Source organism: Giraffa tippelskirchi, chromosome 3, assembly GCF_054371585.1.
Source record: "Giraffa tippelskirchi isolate mGirTip1 chromosome 3, T2T-mGirTip1v1.2.pri, whole genome shotgun sequence".
Taxonomy (NCBI): domain Eukaryota; kingdom Metazoa; phylum Chordata; class Mammalia; order Artiodactyla; family Giraffidae; genus Giraffa; species Giraffa tippelskirchi.
The window spans coordinates 42,001,054-42,020,484 of NC_137277.1; the positions used below are offsets into that span (position 1 = coordinate 42,001,054).

At 40.4% G+C, this 19,431-nt stretch overlaps 1 protein-coding gene, 1 long non-coding RNA gene and 1 other non-coding gene across 17 annotated transcripts in view; 2 read left to right on the forward strand and 1 right to left on the reverse strand.

The window, feature by feature from the left end:
- The window catches only part of SSH2 (slingshot protein phosphatase 2), a 236,835-nt gene that overhangs the window by 154,653 nt on the left and 62,751 nt on the right, over positions 1-19,431 (forward strand). The gene's annotated exons all lie outside the window — the stretch shown is intronic.
- Positions 3,085-4,787, reverse strand: LOC145542108 (uncharacterized). The gene is made up of 2 exons (XR_014079594.1): positions 4,473-4,787; positions 3,085-3,886 (listed from the first exon to the last, which is right to left on the reverse strand). It is a non-coding gene; the product is annotated as an uncharacterized LOC145542108 (long non-coding RNA).
- TRNAG-CCC (transfer RNA glycine (anticodon CCC)) lies at positions 7,059-7,131 on the forward strand. The gene has a single exon. It is a non-coding gene; the product is annotated as a tRNA-Gly (tRNA).

The window sequence follows — 19,431 nt, forward strand, 5'->3', positions numbered from 1 at the left end:
ATTCTCTCTCTCTGATAATCTTGGAGTAGATATTCTAAGAATGGTATTTGCTTAGAGAAAACTTGGAATATTGCTGTAAAGCCTGAATGTTTGTATTCTTCAGCAAATAGTCATAACCTATTTGGTGAGTGAAAAGAGAAGCAGTATTGGGGCACAGTATTTCTGGTGCTTTGCACTCTATCCAGGAAGGCAGAAATGACTTAAAGTTGTTGCTTTGAAGGAAAAGTTGTCAGAAGAATTAGGAGAATTTCTAAATACATTTAATCCAGATACTTGTTAAATTATAAAGAGCTCGTTGAGAGATTTGAGGACCGCTGCCCTGGGCTTAGATATTTAGTGGAATGAGTGTGCTGTTTGTGTTGTGTTCTGAGGGTCAAGAATTTGCCAACTCATTAAACCATTCTTTGCTATTAAGGCCAGTTTCTGCAGCCTACAATGTATAGTTATGAATTCTTGTAAGTGTGAGCAATCAAATGTTATGTGGCATTTTTGCTTTTTTTGCCATCTCACACTATTTATTTATTTAGGCCCTAATCCAGTGCATCTTTGCTATGGCAAAAAAAAATCTGCATTTTGCATGTAAAACCATGAGAAAACTCAGATCAGTTTCTCTCTCTTAGAAATTAAACATCCTTTACAAATGAAACTTATTTATTTAAATCTTAGTATTTTTTCCTCCAAAAGGATTATTTCAGTGTCAGTTGAGAATATTTAAATGCAGTTATTTTTCATTGAATAGGATTTTTAATGCAGAGGAAACAGGAGTGGAATTTTTTCATAATTCACCCTATTTGAAATATTAAATATGTATCTTATGTTGCTTTTAGTTTAGAAGTATATACTGGAAAATGAATATACAAATATGGTATATAAGCTGTATGTTTGTTTTCTCTTTGCTGACTGTTCTTTAAATATGTCACTGTAGAAATGTTCAAATATGTATGAAGAGAAAAAATTCTAAATGTTGCCTTTTTAGCATTGACCATGAATCTGAAAAAAGTATAGGCCTCTTCAGTGACACTAAAAAACTTTGGGAAAACATCCAACATCTGCTTATCTTTCCTGCAGTGGAAATGTTCATAATTGCAATGTGCAGTTTCCTTTGAATGAAAATAAATAGATTTCTATTTGTTATACTTATGTTTCAGAAGCATGTTTACTGAATTCTTTAAATGTATTTAATTTTTTTCCCTGACAGTTGGGGAGGTACCAAAAACATCTGATTGGTATTAGGGTCTTTTTAGCTTTCTCTCAAGGGCAATTGTGTTTTTCTTTAAGATATTTTCCTAAGGCTTTTTGTTTTGATTCCAGGTTTAGGGTCCCCTTATAGAATATGTCCACCCAAGCAGATTCCTCTGTTACCTGCATTACCATGTCCCTGACACAGTTCAACACAATCTTTATTATAAAATCCCTGTTTCATAAGCTTTTTCTTTTTAAATACACAAGTCAGTTTTGTCCCCATTTGGTTCTTTCTTTGCTGGATCATGGTCTAAGAGGCTGTCAGCTAGACCCTACTGGAGGACTATACCGGGCAGACCCTGGTGTTTTTGACACCAGGGAATTCCCAAGTTGAAACCTATTTGTTCCAGTTCCCAGGAGACCAAACGGCTGAATATTTTACCCAGTTGACCTAGACAGCTCTTTGGCTGAGGCATGGTGACCAGTCCTGGCTAGTGAGTTACCTTTGCTTTAGTCATGACTATGCTGAAGTTACATATGGTAGAGATTGTTCTATGCATACTAGAGGTTATACTTCTGTTCACAGTGAAATAAAATTGAGCATTGGTCGTTCTGTTGGTTTCCAAGCAACGCGTGCATCAATACAGGGTTGTTTTTGTTCGTGTCTTTCTCCCTCAGCTGAGGAAATAACCCCACTGTTGTGACCCTAAGCCTAGGACTGAGTCTCCTATCTTTAGTGGGGCATGCATACCTTGTCTAAATATAGCGAGGTGTGGACTTGGCTGATATGGAAAGAGACAGTAGAATGACCTTAGCTGGTCTTCATTACTAGTGTTACAGTTATATTTAAAGAAACAGAACTATTCCAGTTCTGCCTATAGGTAAAGATGCTTTTTCCAGCTGCTCAGCTTCCTTAGGTAAAAAGTTTTATGCACTAAACCAAAAAATTTGTTTTAAAAGCTAAAGTGAATCACTTCAGAAAGAAACCAGGAGTTCATTCCATATGAAAACATGCCTAAGGGGTGGTTCCCTTTTCTATTTCATTGACCAAAACTTAACATTTCTTCAGAATTTCAAAGATAAAGCCTAAACTTCATGTACTTTAGGATAATAACTTGTCTTTATATAATTCTGACACTTAACTTTCTAGAAACCTTGCACAAACTTTCTGTCAACTAGTGACAAAAGTTTGTGCATCTTTTCATCCTTTTCATTTTTAATTGATCAACACTTGAGTAGGGGAGGGATGGGAATCCATTTGCAGAAAAATTTTCCAGTGGAAGCAGAAATCCAATGAACAGATTAACCATTTGGTTACTAAGGAGGAGAAGCCTATAGGATTTAACATCATTTAATGTGCTGTTGTGACCTAACCTATTGTGACCTAACCTTTTAGGGGAATTCTTTGAGAGTTACTTCTGCTATGAAAAACCTAGTTGGTATTTTTGACTGATTAATACGATAAAAATAAAATGATCTCCTCTTGAATTAATGGAATGCTTTTACGGTTGCTAGTGGTAATCTCCTAAAATTACAAACTTTTAAGAGTTTATAATGTTGTTTGAGAAAAATGAAATATGATTGTTTCATGTCATATACAATTCAGTGGTGACAGAGCAAGAACTCTAGGTCACCTGTGAGTTCCTTGCTTTTTCTTCCTCTTTACCTTTACATGTTTCCATACAGCAGGTGAGATACTAACCTTCTCTTTTATAAATAGAGAATCTGCCTAAAGTGCTAAAACTGACTCAGTGACACCGAACCAGGTGTAAAGTGAGATTAGAAAATCCTGGTCAGCTGAGTCCTGGCCAAGTGTGCCCCCCTGCTGCCTCCTCCAAGTCAATGCAAATATGACCTGAGAACTGGAAATCTATTTGTAGAAAGATTTGATACAGCCACCTCATCACAATTTTTTTTATCATCGTTTCTTCTGACACCTTGTTTAGTGTTATGATCCCACTTATAGAGAAATAAGAAACAAAGTTAGTTGGCTGTTACAACATGGCAGCTTTGCTGTGACGTAAGTATATTCCCCAGGTTTACTCTGATCCCTTCCTCTGGATAGTCTGTGGTTCATCTTGAATACAAATTCTTTTTAAGTTCTTCAGAGCTGTGCTTTACACAACTATTGGTTTTAGAGATGAGGAGATTAATTATCTGTGAGAGCTGTCATCTTATAGATTGTCTTTAATAATAGCTAACTTAATTTAACTGAGAGCCAAAGAGATTTAGTATTACCAGCCTAGCAGTTTTTCACTGATTTCCTGTTCTAATGTAATACAGATGAATTTGTAAAATTCACTTGCCTTCTCTTGATTGAAGTCGGCTTCTGGTTTCTGATTCATTTTTTGCTTGTTATATTATGTGCAGACAGTTAACCTTGCTTTCTTTATGATCGGTTGAAAATGGTGGTTTTAGAACTCAGTTGCATTATCTTCCGTTTAACTTGACCCCTGACTATATCATCAGTATATTGTCATATCCGTTGAGTAGGGGATTAGGAAGGAGGGAAGTCTTTTGTGTAAAAGCATTCTCCTCAGCTGTTCTTCCTTGATGCTGGAAGTTTGGTGCCTGGCAGGAAATGATATAGACATGCGTGATAACAAAGTGACGTGAGGAAGAATTGCCTATAAGTTTCCCTGACTTGCGCAGGATGATGGGCTGTCCGCTGGCAGATATGTTAAGGCAAATTTGATCTCCAAATCTGAGGATTAACAAGGTAAAACAAGAGAAAGTCGAGATAGTGAAGAAAAAGAAAAACCTGTTTTGAGAAAAGTTTGGACAGTAGTAGGTGATATAAAAGTTAATATCCATGTAAATAAGACTTTTTTTTTGACCCTCCTGGGTGAGAGTCTATAAAGCAGTGAGATTTGTTAAAGGAAAGGGTCTGTCTGAAGAATCGGGAGGTGCAAAAGAAAAAGATATTCTTGGACTGCAAGGAATTGGCACATATCAAATCTTTCTTTTTTAGACTTTTCTTGCAATCTAAGTTTTAAGTAAAATTTCCATCTGTACCAAAAAATAAACTAGACAAACATCCCCAAGATATCGATCTTCTCTTCATTCCCGTTAGCTCACTGATCAACTACCTTGTCTGCTTCTTGCCTGGAACACTAAAGTAACATCTGTTTGCCTCTTTCTAAGTCTCAATCCCTTGCAGTCCATTCTCCATGCTGTAGTTAGAAGAATCTTTTTGGTAATGCAAACTTTGGATCTCTGTCATCCTCAGGATTAAAGTCCAAATTCTTTGGCAACTCATATAAGACCTTTTCAACCTATGACCTACTTACCTCTGTCCATATTTACTGCAACCCTGCCTCTTATTCTTCCACCATATAGTAAGATTATATGAGCAATTTGGGTAGCTTTAGCCAAACAAGTTTATATAAACCTACAGATTATTAGCCCCATTGTCATGTCAGCAGTAAAGGGAGCTCACATAGGACTTAGAAGAGGCTACTGTGCCTGAATAAGAAGTTTCTAAAATCTTTTGTAGTGAACTCGCTCAGAAGGCAGATGCAGGACAGTAACCCATCCAGCACGCTCAACTTCTCAGAAAAGGGAAGTTCAAGACAGAGCACCAGCTAGAACTTTGTAAGAACTCTGCAAGTTGAAAGTTGTGTGAATAGAAGTTCCCCTCTTTGTGTCGGGAGTGATGGAAGGCTGCAAAGAAGAACACTCACACACCCTGTGTACACACAGACACCAGAGAAGAGGTTTTGTTTTTGTTTTTTAATTTTTTAATTGGAGGATAATTGCTTTAAAGTGTTGCGTTAGTTTCTACCATACAACAGTATGAATCGGCTACAAGTATACATATATACCCTTCCTATTGAGCCTCCCTCCCTCCCACCCCATCCCACCTCTCTAGGTCACCACAGAGCACCGAGCTGAGCTTCCTGTGTTACACAGCAGCTTCCTGCTAGCTGTCTTATTTTATACATGGTAGTGCATATATGTTGGGCTTCCCAGGTGACTCAGTGGTAAAGAATCCACCTGCAAATGCAAGAGACACAGGAGACATGGGTCAGTCCCCAGGTCAGAAAGATCCCCTGGAGGAGAAAATGGCAACCTACTCCAGTACATTCTTTCCTGGGGAATCCCATGGACAGAGGAGCCTGGCGGGCTACAGTCCATAAGGTTGCAAAGAGTCGGACACAACTGAGTATGCACACACTAGTGCATATGTGTCAGTCCTACTCAGAGGTTTTATAGTGAGTGACTTTCATACTTCATTAGCCTTCAAAGTGTACTTGAGTCTTTAGCATCATTTCCATTGTCATTTTCAGATCACATTTGTTAAATACTCTGTACATAGTATTAGACTGGGCACTATATAAAGCAGTGTGCATGAACTTTCACTGCCTTACACACGAAAAAAGCCGAGACTGTAGACCTAGGAATATGCATCTCATTCAAACAGAAACAAAGTTTTAACAATACACCAAAGCAAGGCGGTGGAACAAATGAACGATTGCATTATCTTTGCCTTTACATTAATTTTTCTGTACACGATAGGCATTTTTATTTGGAATTGAAACAAGCAGGGAGGAGTAGGGCAGCTTGCTTCCCACTCAGATTTTTATATAGTAGGTTGTGCCCTCTCTCTTCTATCATAGAGAGAGACGCTCTCTCTGCAAAGAAATAGCGGTGCTAGTGACCAAGAACCTCGATCACTTGAAATGGACAGAAGGGCAGCTTGGGTCACCTTGTTTGCCTAGCAAACATTGCTGATGGCAAAGCCTTTGGGGCAGAGAGGTGGCTCATAAATGAGGAACTTATGTAAGAAACTGAGGCTTTCTCAGCCCTGAGGGTACTAATTGTTGGTTTCATCACAGCTCACTTTCTCTCAAGCCCCACCCATCACTTCTGAGAACTTGTTGACGGCAGCTTGACTTTTTCAAGTCTCGTACAGTGGTAGATGTCTCTGAAAACACAGCTTACGCAAAACATCTGTGTGCTTGACTGTGTTCCCACGGTATGTTTTCCTGTACTGCCCTCTCCCCTCCCTTTTGGGGTCCTTTTCTAAAATTAAAAACACAGGATAAGAATCATTAAAACAAAAAAAAAGAATCATTAAAAAGATATTTGCAAAAAGAGAAAGAAAAACAGCCTCAAAAGCACCATTCTTACGAATAGCCATTTTCACTCCTGCCATGTTACTTTCTCATTCTTTACATGCATAGCTTTTTGCCTGGTTACATCCTTTTTCTTAAGCCGAAGTTCAGATACTTGGTCATTCAGCCACTTCCCTGTTTTCTTCCCCCCGATCCCAGCATCATCTTTTGGTTTTTGGTCTCGAGTTACCAAAAGGGCATTGCAGCTTATCAGCATTTTGTCAGTGAGTCCTCGTTCTCTTATTTTCCTTTCCTAGATCCTAGTAGTTTTTAGAATGTGGCTAAGATCCAACTTTTATCTTTAAAAGTGAGATATATATGTGTAGGCTTTTAAATTTTCTTAACATCTAAAAACTGCTGTTTTAAAGTATATTGATTTTCAAGGCACATTGCTGTGCCCACTCCATGGCAGCCTGGAGTAGGAAAAAACATATCTACAAGCTAGAAATACTGATTTGCTGCATTAAATATATTTATTAAAATGTTAAGATAAGCATGTAAAAATAGAAAATATATTCTTTACCATAGTAGATGAGAAGAAATATACAAGAAAAGCAAAAACTAAGTAAATAAAAGAACAAGTTAGTCCATATATCAGTATTTATCGTAAATATAAATAAACATATAAATTCATGTGTGCTCAGTCGTGTCTGACTCTTTGTGACCCTTTGGACTGTAACCCACCAGGCTCAATTCATACAGCCCCGATAAAAGGAAAAAAAGAAAATATCTGCACCTTTAAGAATACCTTCAGAGACTTCCCTAGTGGTCCAGTGGCTAAGACTCTGTGCTCCCAACGCAGGGGGCCCAGGTTCAATCCCTGGTCAGGGAACTAGATCCCACAATTAGTTAATTAATTAAATTTTTTTAGAAAGAAAACTTTAAAAAAAAACAAACAGTACCTTCAGCCACCTTTCTGTTAGACATGCTGTGGTCCCCTGTGTTTAGATATTTAAAGGGTAGGGGCCCCTAAGGACTGAAAAAGCCCACAAGACTTACTTACAGCCTTGCTAGCTATCTGTTGCCATGTGAGAAGATAAAAGGATTTCGGCTTTCCTTCCAATCACTGTGCAAAAGAGAATTGCCCCTGGCAGTTAGAAATCATTTCCTTTTGTTCCTTATGTTTTCCTGTGACCTGAGTTGCATCATGGGGTAGTTCTAGGACCTAACTCAGCCAGTACCTAAAAACATCTAGGCAGCAGGTGTAGGATTGTTCCTATATTGGAGCAGGTATGTGATGATTTATCATTTTTCCCTCCAGCACATTTAAACACATATGAAATTTAAATTTACTCTTGGATCATTTTGATTTAAATATTTTCCTCTTTTTCCAAGTCCAAATATTTGGAATTCTCATTGCTTCATATTGCATACTGGAGTATTGCAAAATACCACTGTGTGATCTCTTGGTCCCTAGCCCTCTGATTTCTCATGAATGCTATCTGGAAAATAAGGAAGAAGGTGCTGTAGGTCATTGCTTTCTTCCTAAGTTCATCTAAAAAGGTACATCTAGTGTATTTAAAAAATTATTAAAATTAGATCAGGTATCAAGAAAGCTTAATAAATTAAATTTGCAAGGAAAAATAGAGTACATTTTTCATCTGTATTGTTGGTACAATTCTGTGATGATTCTGTAAGAGGGAAGAATGTAGGAAACAAGGAACATCAGATCTGTTATAAAATATGAGTTGATTAAATCGACTGCCTGCTGTTTGCTTTCTCTTTTCCCTTTTCTTTAACAGCTCCTTAAATTGTCCTTTGAACTTTGCCTTTTGCTGTGTTTTTCTCTTCCTTCTCATTCTCTCCCACCTCTCACTCCTTCATCATCATCACTAGTATTACTATTTTGTAAAAGGTAACTGCTTTTGTAAGTCTCAGAACCAATAGCATTCCTCCTGGATTTCACTGTGCATGCCAGGAGGCTCTGTAATGTGCATTAAAACAGATACAAATATAATAAAAGGATTTGCCCAAGGACTTGAAAAAAATCGGACAGTACAGTGGATAGTAAAGCAAACCAGGGAGAAGATTTAAAAGAGAGTCAGCGTACTTGTGACATGCCTTTCTCTATTTCTCTTTATTTGATAGTTTGAGAATCAGTATCTTTGAGGGACTTTTAAGAGTGCCTTCTGGGTCTTCCCTGGCAGTCCAGTGGTCAAGACTGTACGCTTCCACTGCAAGGGGCGCAGGTTCAATCCCTGATCGAGGAACTAAGATCCTGCATGCCATGTGGCACAGTTCCCCTCCCCAGAAAGAGTATCTGTTGGCAGATTATTTCATTTTCTTTGCCTAAGTTAGAGAACTATAGAAGAACTGGTTAGACAAGCAAGATGATAGACTTCTTTTACAGACTGGGTTAAATTTTTTGGTCAGTGAATTTTGAGAATTACTTGTAAGGTTGCAGTAAAGTAGCACTGAACTTACTTAATTTAAAACCAAAACATAAAACCTTGGTTTTCTGATAATTTAAGTTACTTCTCGGAACCCTGCTGGTACCCTGGTAGGTTGGCTGCAGTGGAACTGAATTGTACAAAACAGGCAAAGAAAGACTGCTAAAGAAGCCATGGAATAGTTTCAAAACACAAAACAAAACAACATAACTTGGAAACAGGCCAAAATTTGACCCCTGCTTTGTCATGCTGATTGTGTAATTGGTAAGCTTAGGGAAGTTATCCTCCAAACCTTTCTTCTGTGAAATGGGAAGAATAACTTCTATTCATGGAGATATTGCGAGATAGTGATTGTAAAGTGCCAGGCACGATGCCCAGCACAGGATGGGAACTCAGTAAATGCTCATTACAGCATCTTTAAGTTTACTTCATAGTACACTCAGAGCCAGTACCAAACTACTTCCACCAGCTTCTACTTCCATCACATAACTCCCGAACAGAACATTTTGATGGACATGCCATCATACCTAATTCCAGGTTTTCACCAAAAAAAGTTTGTGAAATAATGGCCAAGTTGTTCCCATTATCATCAACAAATAATAGGTATTCAGTAGATGATAAAGAATCTGCCTGCAATTCAGGAGACCTGGGTTTGATCCCTGGGTTGGGAAGATCCCCTGGAGAAGGGAATGGCTACCCACTCCAGTATTCTTGCCTGGAGAATTCCACGGACAGAGGGGCCTGACCAGCTACAGTCCATGGGGTCGCAAAGAGTCAGACCTGACTGAGTGACTGACATTTTTTTAGACAGCCAGTTGTACAGGTCTGGGGCTTTGGTGATAAATCTGAGCTAGAGAACCAATTTGGGAGGTGAGGTACCTCCACGATGATTCCCAGCGATTCTTGCCTCCCAGTATTTGCATCCTGTATAGTTCCCTCCAACATTAAATAGGAGTGATCTTTGTAACTAATAGGATATTGCAGAAATTATGGTGTGTCACTTCCAAGGTTAAGTCATGAATCACTGCACTTCTGCCTTGTTCCCCTTGGGATCACTTACAGGGGAAAGACAGCTGCCATGTCGTAAGGTCACTCAAGCAGACCATTGCATGGCAGAGAACTGAGGCTTCCTGTCAGTATCCATATAAGGGAGCAGTCTTGGAAGCAGATCTTCCCACCTCTAGACTAGGCTTCAGTTGACTGCCTTCTCATAAGAAACCCTGAACCAGAACCACCTAGCTGGTGTGCTCCTTGACTCTTTTTTTATTCCTTAAGATTTGTGTATTTTATTTTTTGGCTGTGCTAGGTCTTTGTTGCTACACTCGGGCTTTCTCTAGTTGCAGCCAGTGGGGGCTTCTTTTTGTTGCGGTGCACCAGCTTCTCATTGCGGTGGCTTCTCTTGATGTGGAGTACAGGCTCTATGAATGTGGGATTCAGTAGTTGCAACCTGTGGGCTCAGTAGTTCCGGCTCGTGAGCTCTAGAGCACTGGCTCAGTAGTTGTGGCGCACAGATTTAGTTGCTTCAAGCCCCGTGGGATCTTCCCGGACCAGGATCGAACCAGTCTCTCTTGCATTGCAAGGCAGATTCTTAACCACTGGACCTAAATTAGGGAAGCCCTGCTCCTGGACTCTTAACCCACAGAAACTGTATGAGGTAATAAGTGGTTTTTGTTGCATTAGGTTCCCAAGTTTTAGGGTAATTTATTATCTATCAGTAAGATAACTAGTCAGGAGTCATCCTTTATAGGACAGGGTGGGCTGGAGAAGGCATCAGAAGAGTATATACAGAGCAGAAAGAGAAATGACAAGGAAATGATCAAAGATGACGTGTAAGAGATTGGAAAAGACTAGGAGCCCACAAATGAAAAGCATAATAGCAGTACTAAGAAAGTGAGACTATTAGGAGGTAGAAGGTTATCAACAAAGTCAAATGATCAGGAAAGATGAGGACTGAACAGCGTCCACTGGATTTGACTAGCCAAAGAAGATCTCCGTTGAAGTGCCTTGGAAGCCGAATCCCAGATGCAGTTGAGACACTGAGACCTGTGTCACTCATCTTCCTCCACACATCGTTGACTCACCACACTTCAGTGCTGTTAACTTCCCTGCTATGGTCCACACCAGCCAAGTACATGTCACAGCCTTTGCATTTGCTGCTCCGTCTGCCTTTAATATTCTTTTCCCAAACAGCCACAGGACTCCCTCCCTTACTTCCTACAGATCTCTGCTCAAATGTCACCTTATCAGAGAGACATTCCCTGAGCATACCTTATAACACAGATATGCACAGCAGCCCTCTCTGTTACTCTGCTCAGTTTTTCTCCATAGCACTCACCATCATGTGAAGTCCAAAGGGGCAGCCACCGCTCAGCCGTGGCCAGTTGTTCGTAGGTATGAATGTGGACATAAGTGTTCAGATTTTCTGATCTTTCGAGAGAAGGTGGAAATTCAGATTTTTCAGTATAATTAGTTGTCAGTGAGTTTCAAAGCACTGTGATGGTCAGACGATCTATCTGTTGTGAGAGAGGTGAGTCAGGTAGGGAGGATATCTGGCAGAGGATCTCAAACTGGGATTCAGTGTCTCAGATGCCAGGAGGAACGAGTCTCTTTCAAAAAGGAGAGTGTGATTTGCTAGTGCCTGTCAGGGCTCCAGGTGCTAAATGAAAAGCAGAAGCTGATGTTAAGCTAAGACTAAAGGATTTTTGTCCTTCGGATCTATCACTCAGGAAATCACTGGCAAACGTGGATGGGGAGGGCTTTCAGAGGTGGGAGAGAAACAGGATAGCGGTAGGAAAAATGACTGGCAATGGAAGAAAATGGAGGCAGAAAGTATAGACTCCTTTTTAAAGAATTTCAGTAATAAAGGAAGAGAACTTAGAAAGGAACACAAGATCAAGTAAGGGTTTTGTTTTAAGGATGTGAAAGAACAGACCTGAGCATGTTTCTGGGCTGAGGAGAAGTCACTCAAGAGAGGGGTGACCAATTGATACAACTAGGAGACAAAGGAATGGGGTCAAGGATGCTGGTGAAAAGGTTGACTTTTGACAGCTGGATGCATCATCCTCTCAGGTCAGAGAAAGGAGATAAGTCTGCAGAGGTGGGAAATTAATTGGGAGAAATCACACCAGCTAGCCTCCATTTTCTTGATGGTGTAGAAGACTAGGTTAACTGGAGAGTTGAAGGAAGCAGGAGTTGTGATGGGACTTGAGGAGAGCAGGGAGGGCTTAGAGCAGGCAGGGGAAGAAATTGGGGGGTGCAGGTCGGTAGGTGTTAACTGCCCAGCTGAGTCAACTCACTGTTGCTGCTGTCATCTCTGACACCTCTGTCACTGAGGCCATGGATGTGCCCTAGCATCCAGAGACACGATTTCATAATCTCCTTAAGCATTTTTTTGGGCTGCCTTTCATTTATTCACTATATATTTATTGCACATCTGCTTAGTGTCAGGTACTGTGTTAGACACTAGAGAGAAGATATTAAACAAGGCAGTTGTTCCTGCTCAAGGAGCTTGCTGCTTATACAGATAATCATAAATAAGTCTCATCAAAGAATACTATAATTTTAGGCTGTAGTATTATGAAAGGAACTCAGGAACAAAGAGAACAGATGGTAGGGAAACCTGTTAGGAAATAAGACACGGGACTAGGTTGGTTAGGGAAGGAAGAAAAGCCAAAAAGAGGTGGATGATTTGAAAAGAAATTGAGGAATCGAGGGACTGGAGTCTCCACTAGGTTGAAAAGTGAGTGAACACATGAAGGTCACAAGAGAGGGGGTTGCAATCAGTAAGTGGGAGTTTGATTTCTGAAATCAAGTCTGTAAAATATCCAGTGCCTTTGAAAGGGATTCTGGGAATTAGAAGTTTAAATGGAGCCCAGGTGACAGTCTTTGAAGATCAAGAGGAAGAGAGAGATTTGGGGACAAAGTTGTTGGATGTTCATCTGTATGAACAGTGGAATCTCTTAAGATTGTTGTAAGAAGCAGGGTGAAAAGAGAGAAGATTGAGCAAGGTAAGGAGTGAATTAGAGAGAGTGACAAGGGTGTCAGAAGGTGACAGCAACAGAGAGTAGGCGGTACCCCAAGCTTCACAAGAGGCGTTGTGTGAAAACGAGAGAGAAACAGTCAGAAAGCAGGGGTTGACGTTTTGGCCAAGTGCTTAAAAGCCCAACTTGCATTCCTTCTGCAGGTGTGTTTTAAATACCTGGAAAAGCATTTGTTGAATCATGCAAATGAAATGATATTTCAAGTGCTGAACAGTTTTTCTGAGTTAATCTCCTTTTGTTTTGTTTAATCCCACCAACTATTTTAAAATTTGGTGCTAGGTAATGTGGGTCATGTCTCTTGGGTGACCAGTAAGGACATCCAGCATGTTACACACTGAGAAAGAACCGTTAAGGTCGTTTTGTTTTTGGTTCAGACAGCTTTTAAGCTTTACCTTTTTAAAAGAGAAGTATGTAAGTCTAGAGTTTTGGGCCACAACACTGATGCTGCTGCTACTGCTGCTAAGTCGCTTCAGTCGTGTCCGACTCTGTGCGACCCCATAGATGGCAGCCCACCAGGCTCCGCCGTCCCTGGGATTCTCCAGACAAGAATACTGGAGTGGGTTGCCGTTTCCTTCTCCAGTGCATGATAGGGAAAAGTGGAAGTGAAGTCGCTCAGTCGTGTCCGACTCTTAGCGACCCCATGGACTGTAGCCTACCAGGCTCCTCTGTCCATGGGATTTTCCAGGCAAGAGTACTGGAGTGGGGTGCCATTGCCTTCTCTGACAACACCGATAAGCTTTATTAATTCAGCTTGTAACGGAAATGGGATCCTTTGAGCTGAGGTGGTTTCTCCCCTCCTCGGAGGAGGACCTTCTTGGAAACAAAACACTGTCAGTCATCCGAAGTGCCTGAAACCAACTCCTTTCATAGGCACCTAGGGGTTTTTTGTAGGGGATGGGGAGAGGATGTTTGTTTTCATTTTTCTGAGCAGAGGTGGGTGGACCTTTGGCAGATGGCTGTTGGAGATGAGGCTGAGACTTGCTAGAGTGACTGCAAAGGGACAGAGATTGGAAGGCGGCAGTGGTGTCACCAGTCCTGGTCTCTGAATCTTAGCTCACACTCAGAAGTGTTTGGGGGCCAGAATGCTCAGTGAGTCCAGGAGTGGTGGCTGCCTGGAGGAGCTGGAGAGAATGGCTGCTCTTCTCCACGTATCCAGAAATTAAAATGATTTTATGTGTGTGCTGGTCTCACAAAATGTGCTAAATTAGGCCCACCTACTACCAGTTGGAGCCATGACCTGGACCCTCTTTGAGGGCCCTCCAGCTCTGAGCTGTCATTATTTGGTAATACTTCAAAAATCCAAACCGACAGCTAACACTTCAGATCCCCAGAATCCAGGAGGTCAAGTTTGTATGTGAGCAGACAGCATCTAGAAAGACACACCTTTGGTCTGAGAGAAGAGTGCAGAGGAACCCAGGGCTAGGCAGGCAGCCACTGCTTTTCACGTGTCGACTTGCTTGGGCTTCATGGTCTTCCTTTATTTTTTTTTTTAAAGCAGTGTTTGATATCCAACAAGCCTACTAAAGGAAAAAGTAAAAAGAAGCAACTTTAAGAAACTACATGAAAGTATTTGCCTCATGGGAGTAAGTCTAAATATTTCTGTATTCAGACCTAAACTTTAGTCTTCAAGATACTATGAAAAATCAAGCCAATATATCACACCAGGCTTTGCAGTGAAATCCTGCCTTTGTTCTCTTTAGATAAACTGACCAGATGTGTTTTTAGCTGCTGGTTGCTTCAGATGATTAAGTCATCAAATGTGTCCTATTTCAGTAACTTCTAACTTAGGATAAAGGGTTACGGTGCTGCCCTGGGTTTCAGATGACTTGGACCTTCGTTTGTGCTCCACTGCTACCTAGCTATGTGACTTTGGGCAAGCCGTTGGATTCTCTGAACTTCAGTTGATGTATCAGATTCTCTGTGCAAGCTCAGAAGTGAATATTAACTATCTTCAGCAAAATTTTTCTTCGAAGGGTGTCAGAGCTTACCTAATGGATGGGAGGCTGGAAGACCAAACTTAGCAAATGGGCAGGAGCCAAGGACATTCAAGGAAAAGCTAGAGTAGGCGTAGACTAGTCTATACCTTGCCACTCTCCCCGTGGTGAATGTGACCATCCCCCACTCTCCTTACTCACTTGGGTCCCTTGCCTGAAATTCAGGAGGCAGTTTCCAGCTGGCCGGGCCTAGTCCACATGCCAGCGTCCTGCAAGGCCCCTTGCAGCTCCAGAGTTGGAAGGTCACCATGACTAGGTACATTGAGGGAGAGTCCCCAAAAGGTGACTAGGGTGACATTAGGCAGAAGAGCTCTCTATTATTGCTGGTCAGCCAGAAACCACAAATGGCAACTCAGATGTACCCCCATCTCTAGAAATGGGAAAGTTAAATTGTATGGCCAGTGGTAAAATTGTTGATCCTAGACTGTGTTTCTGTTTGGATGTTTCTGGGATGCACATGTTTGAGGCAAGAATGAAATAGTTACAAGATCTTATCAGTAAATGAACATTCAAAATGATAAAAGGAATATCTGGGGGGATTTCCCTCTATTTTATGATCTGTAGGAAAAGGACCAGGAAGATTAGTCCTGATGGAATTTGTTCCTCAGCCTTGAACAAACAGACCTTTTTTCTTTCTTCTTAGATTGTAGAAAAGTAGGAAAGAGGGATAAATAGCTGCATCTGAAGGTACTTGTGCTGGGCATTGTGCGATAGAGTCTTAAGTGGAAGACTAGCTAGGACTAAAATAGTCTGGTGGTTGTAGTTAGTGAATAAGAACTGGAGCTGTAAGCTTTTCTCCCCTTTGCCAGTGATTGGTTTACTAATGTACCCCAGCCTCTGCTTGTCTGCTGATGGAGAAAAAAATCCTGCTGCTGCATTCACAGGCATGTGTCTGGGAGTTTATATGTGCCGGGTGGGGAGAAAGTTCCAGGTATCCATTGCCGTTCCAACATTGTCACTGGAACTTACCACCTGTATGTTGGGGATTGGGTTGGGGATTGTTTAATTACAGAGAATAGCACATACAATGTTTGGGTTTGGATTTTCTCTCGTTGTAATTTCAGTTTCTTTAGGATTACAGAATCAAACTTTTCTCATTACCTGGAAATTTGCTATTGACTTTTGTAGCCATGTTTCATCCATCAAGCAACAATGACTTTCCCTTCCTGTTTTTTGAACTTAGCCAGACTTTTTCAGTAGGTGCTAGTATTCATAGCTCTGTAGTCATTTGGCCTCTGGTCTGATATTTGAAACTTTTATTATGAAATTACCTTCTCTGTGATGTGGTCACATTGACTGGGGACATGAATTCTTTTCCACCTAATGGGATTGACGTGGCTGCCCTAGTACCTTGAATCTGAAAATCAAACACGTAAATAAGCAGAGAAAAGTTAATCAGGAAAGGGAGAGTGTTGTTACGGGAATGAAATGTATTTGATAGTTTTCTCATAAATGAGTATTCTTCAAGATAAAAATATAAAACAGGAAAATTATGTGTATTTGAATTTCACATAAAAGCCAATAGCTTACCTTGTGCAGTTATATTTTGTACTTTCAGCATTACACAATAATTTACCTATGAGTTTTGGCTTCAGGCAGAAATGCCAAGCAAACTCAAGAACTTGGCATTAGCAACATTATAAACATGAAAATCCGCTTTCTTCATTTTAAGGTTAAAGTGAAAGCATTACACCCACTGTATGAAACTTGATTTCCCATAGTAGATGATTCATTTCATCTTGTGTGTTACATGTAAAACAGAAGAATGTCTGTCAGACTCACATGTAGCAGTTTGCCGGTGTGTTGCTTTATTTTGCTTCCTTTATTTTGCTTTGTTTTGACCACCTTCCTGCTGGTCATGGTTGACCACCCTGGTCACATTCCTCAAAAATTTATTCTAATCTCAAAACAGTTAAGTGTTTTCTTCCCTTAGTTGACCTTCTCTACACTTTGCCAGAGTAGAAACTGCCAGTTCACAAATTTCATGCTTTGGAAAGTGCATTTGATTGGGAGGGATTGGCACAGAGTGCTTCCCCGAATTATTTAAAGCAGAGGATTCATTCCTCTGTTTTTGAGACTAAAAATGCTACTATCATGCCCAGTTCTTTTCTCTACTGTGCAGCCCATCTGGATTCATCTCTCAGCCAGATGTTCTTCATTCCCCTCAGCAAAGTCTTTCTGTTCATGGCCTTGGTCAGGGAACAAAAAAGGAATGAGCAGAGCTGAGATCTGAATGAGTTTCTGTCCTTTCCTTTCACTTCTGTATCGGCTTTTAAAATCTGTTCTGTTGAAAAGCTCTGTAGGGAAGCCATCGCGTTTCATCTTCTGTAAACTATATCATAAAACTAGAACAGCATAGCAAAGACTGATTCAGAGCATGAACTTTCAAATCAAACCTTGGTTTGAATCCTGGCTCAGAGGATCGCTAGCCAGCTGTATGATCTTGGGCAGATAATTTACCATCTCTGAGCCCCTCAGCCTCTTATGTGTAAATTGAGGGTAAAAAATAGTACCCAAGTAACCTTGTTGTGAAGGTTAAATGAAATATTGTGAAGTGCTTAGCTCAGTGCCTGGCATACAGTTGGCATCTTCTCAAGTTAGCTATTAGTAGCTCAGTTCATCTGTCAAACAAGGGATGATTTTCCATTTGATGAGCAGGTGATCTTAGGGCAGGACACGAGTAGATGTTCTTCAGTTGTATCCCTGATAAAGACTGCAGAACTTCACTGTCACTGTGTTAAAAGATGATCCTTGTCATTCTCTCATCAAGCAGCTAGTTACTCTCCATCTTTAGATTCAGAGAGTGTTCTTTATCTTGTGTTTTCCTTAATATAAGAGTTAAGTCCTCTGGGATTTGTGTTTAACTTGGGCGTCTGTAATCATATACAGATGGCTCCATAGAATTTACTGGAGGAGTCCTCTTCCTAGGCCAGACTCTAGAGAACTGGTCAGTTCAGAAAACGTATAAAAGTTTTCACCTACTCTTCTAGATTTTAGAGACCAACACTGTGCTGATTGAATCTTCAGCCAGCTGCTTCCGAAAGACGAATATTTACATAAATGAGTCTCTTGTTACTCTAGCAAAATATACTCAGCCTTTACTGTACACTGAAGTACATGTGATTAAATTTACATATTAGTTTCTTCATATGCAAATAAGGCATTTAATTTTCAAGTTGAAATTGATCCTCCTAAACCCTGGTGGTTTCGAATTTTGTTTTTTCACTTCTGTGCCACCACGCTGCCATCCCATCTTTGATAGCATTTATAGAACTTTGACTTTTTTTCAGTGATGAGAAGGGTTTCTTGTAATTAGCCACACTTTCATTCCTGGTCCCTTGTGACCGACACTTTTGTCTCCTTTATGCCACTTTTGTGATCACTGGGGAGTCAAAATTTGAGACCACAGAATAAAGACAGTTGATCATACCATCCAGAGTGCATCTGCCGTGACTCTCTGAGGGCCTACATTGCACCTACTAGGGCAGCTCTCAGCCCGGCTGGATCTGCTGTGCATTTTGTTGTATCAGAAAAGTTTATTGAGATTTGTATAAAAGACTCAAATAGAACCGCATCTTTTCCCTTATACCAATTGTGACTTTGACTCCTGGTTTTTCTTTTATAATCAAGAATTTTCCAGGTAGCTCTGAGTTAACCAAGGACTCTTGTCCTCCACCCCAACTCCCTCCTTGTGAAAGCACTACATACATTTTGAAGAAGGCACTTAGATATACTTTAAAGCATATGCAACAAATGTATCTAAGAGCAGTATTCCAGAGCTGTAAAAACCAGGAAGTTGGTGTGTTTGTCAAAGAGAAAGTACCTTTGTCTCACAAAAGGAATGACTGAAATAAGCTCTCAACAAATATACTTCTTTAGTGTTAGATGTAGAGACCACTTTGTGTACTGGAAACCAAAATGCCTCCAGCTGTAACTTGCTGGCTGCTAGGTAGACTGGTTACCTTTATTTTTATAAAATATTTTCATTTAGTAAAGCAGACAGTTGCTGTGTTGGCAGAAGTGTGAATGTCATTTCCTGTCTGTGGTGTACCCCACTCATCCTGTCACTTAGACATTTTGTTTTAGGTTGTTCCCGTAATGTGAGTGAAACAGAGTGACCCGCAGCAGGGTGACATGTGCACACCATGAATGTAACAAGAGACAGAACTTGTGCAACAGACCACAAGAGCACAAGGCTTTATTTAAAGATGAAAACAAAACAAAGGCAGCCCCTCCCAGCCAGCATGCAGAATTTTAAAGTGGTGTCTGTGGAGTCTTTGGTTTTAGAAGACAAATTTGAATCTATTTGGCAAGTTACCTCGGAGGTTTATCAGCTTCACACCACATGATTAAAAGATAAAATGAACTCAAGAACTGACATTATAAAGATGATTTAATTTCATGTGCCAATTATTTTCTTGTCAAACATTTGTATTTTACAGTCCAGTAATATGCCACATATTTTGAATTCTAGAATAACTTTTTTTTAACCTGTGAGATTACAAAATTTCTGTTTTATTGTCCTAAATTACAATTCCTGTTGCAGTGATGGGTCAGAAAAAACTATGTGTGGGTGGGGAGGGGGCAAAGCACCCTGGAATGAATTCATTTATTCATCAGACATCTATCGAGTACCTGATATATGCTTGGCACTGTTTCCAGTGTTGAAGATACAGTGCTGAGCAAAATAAGTCTTGCTCTTCATAGA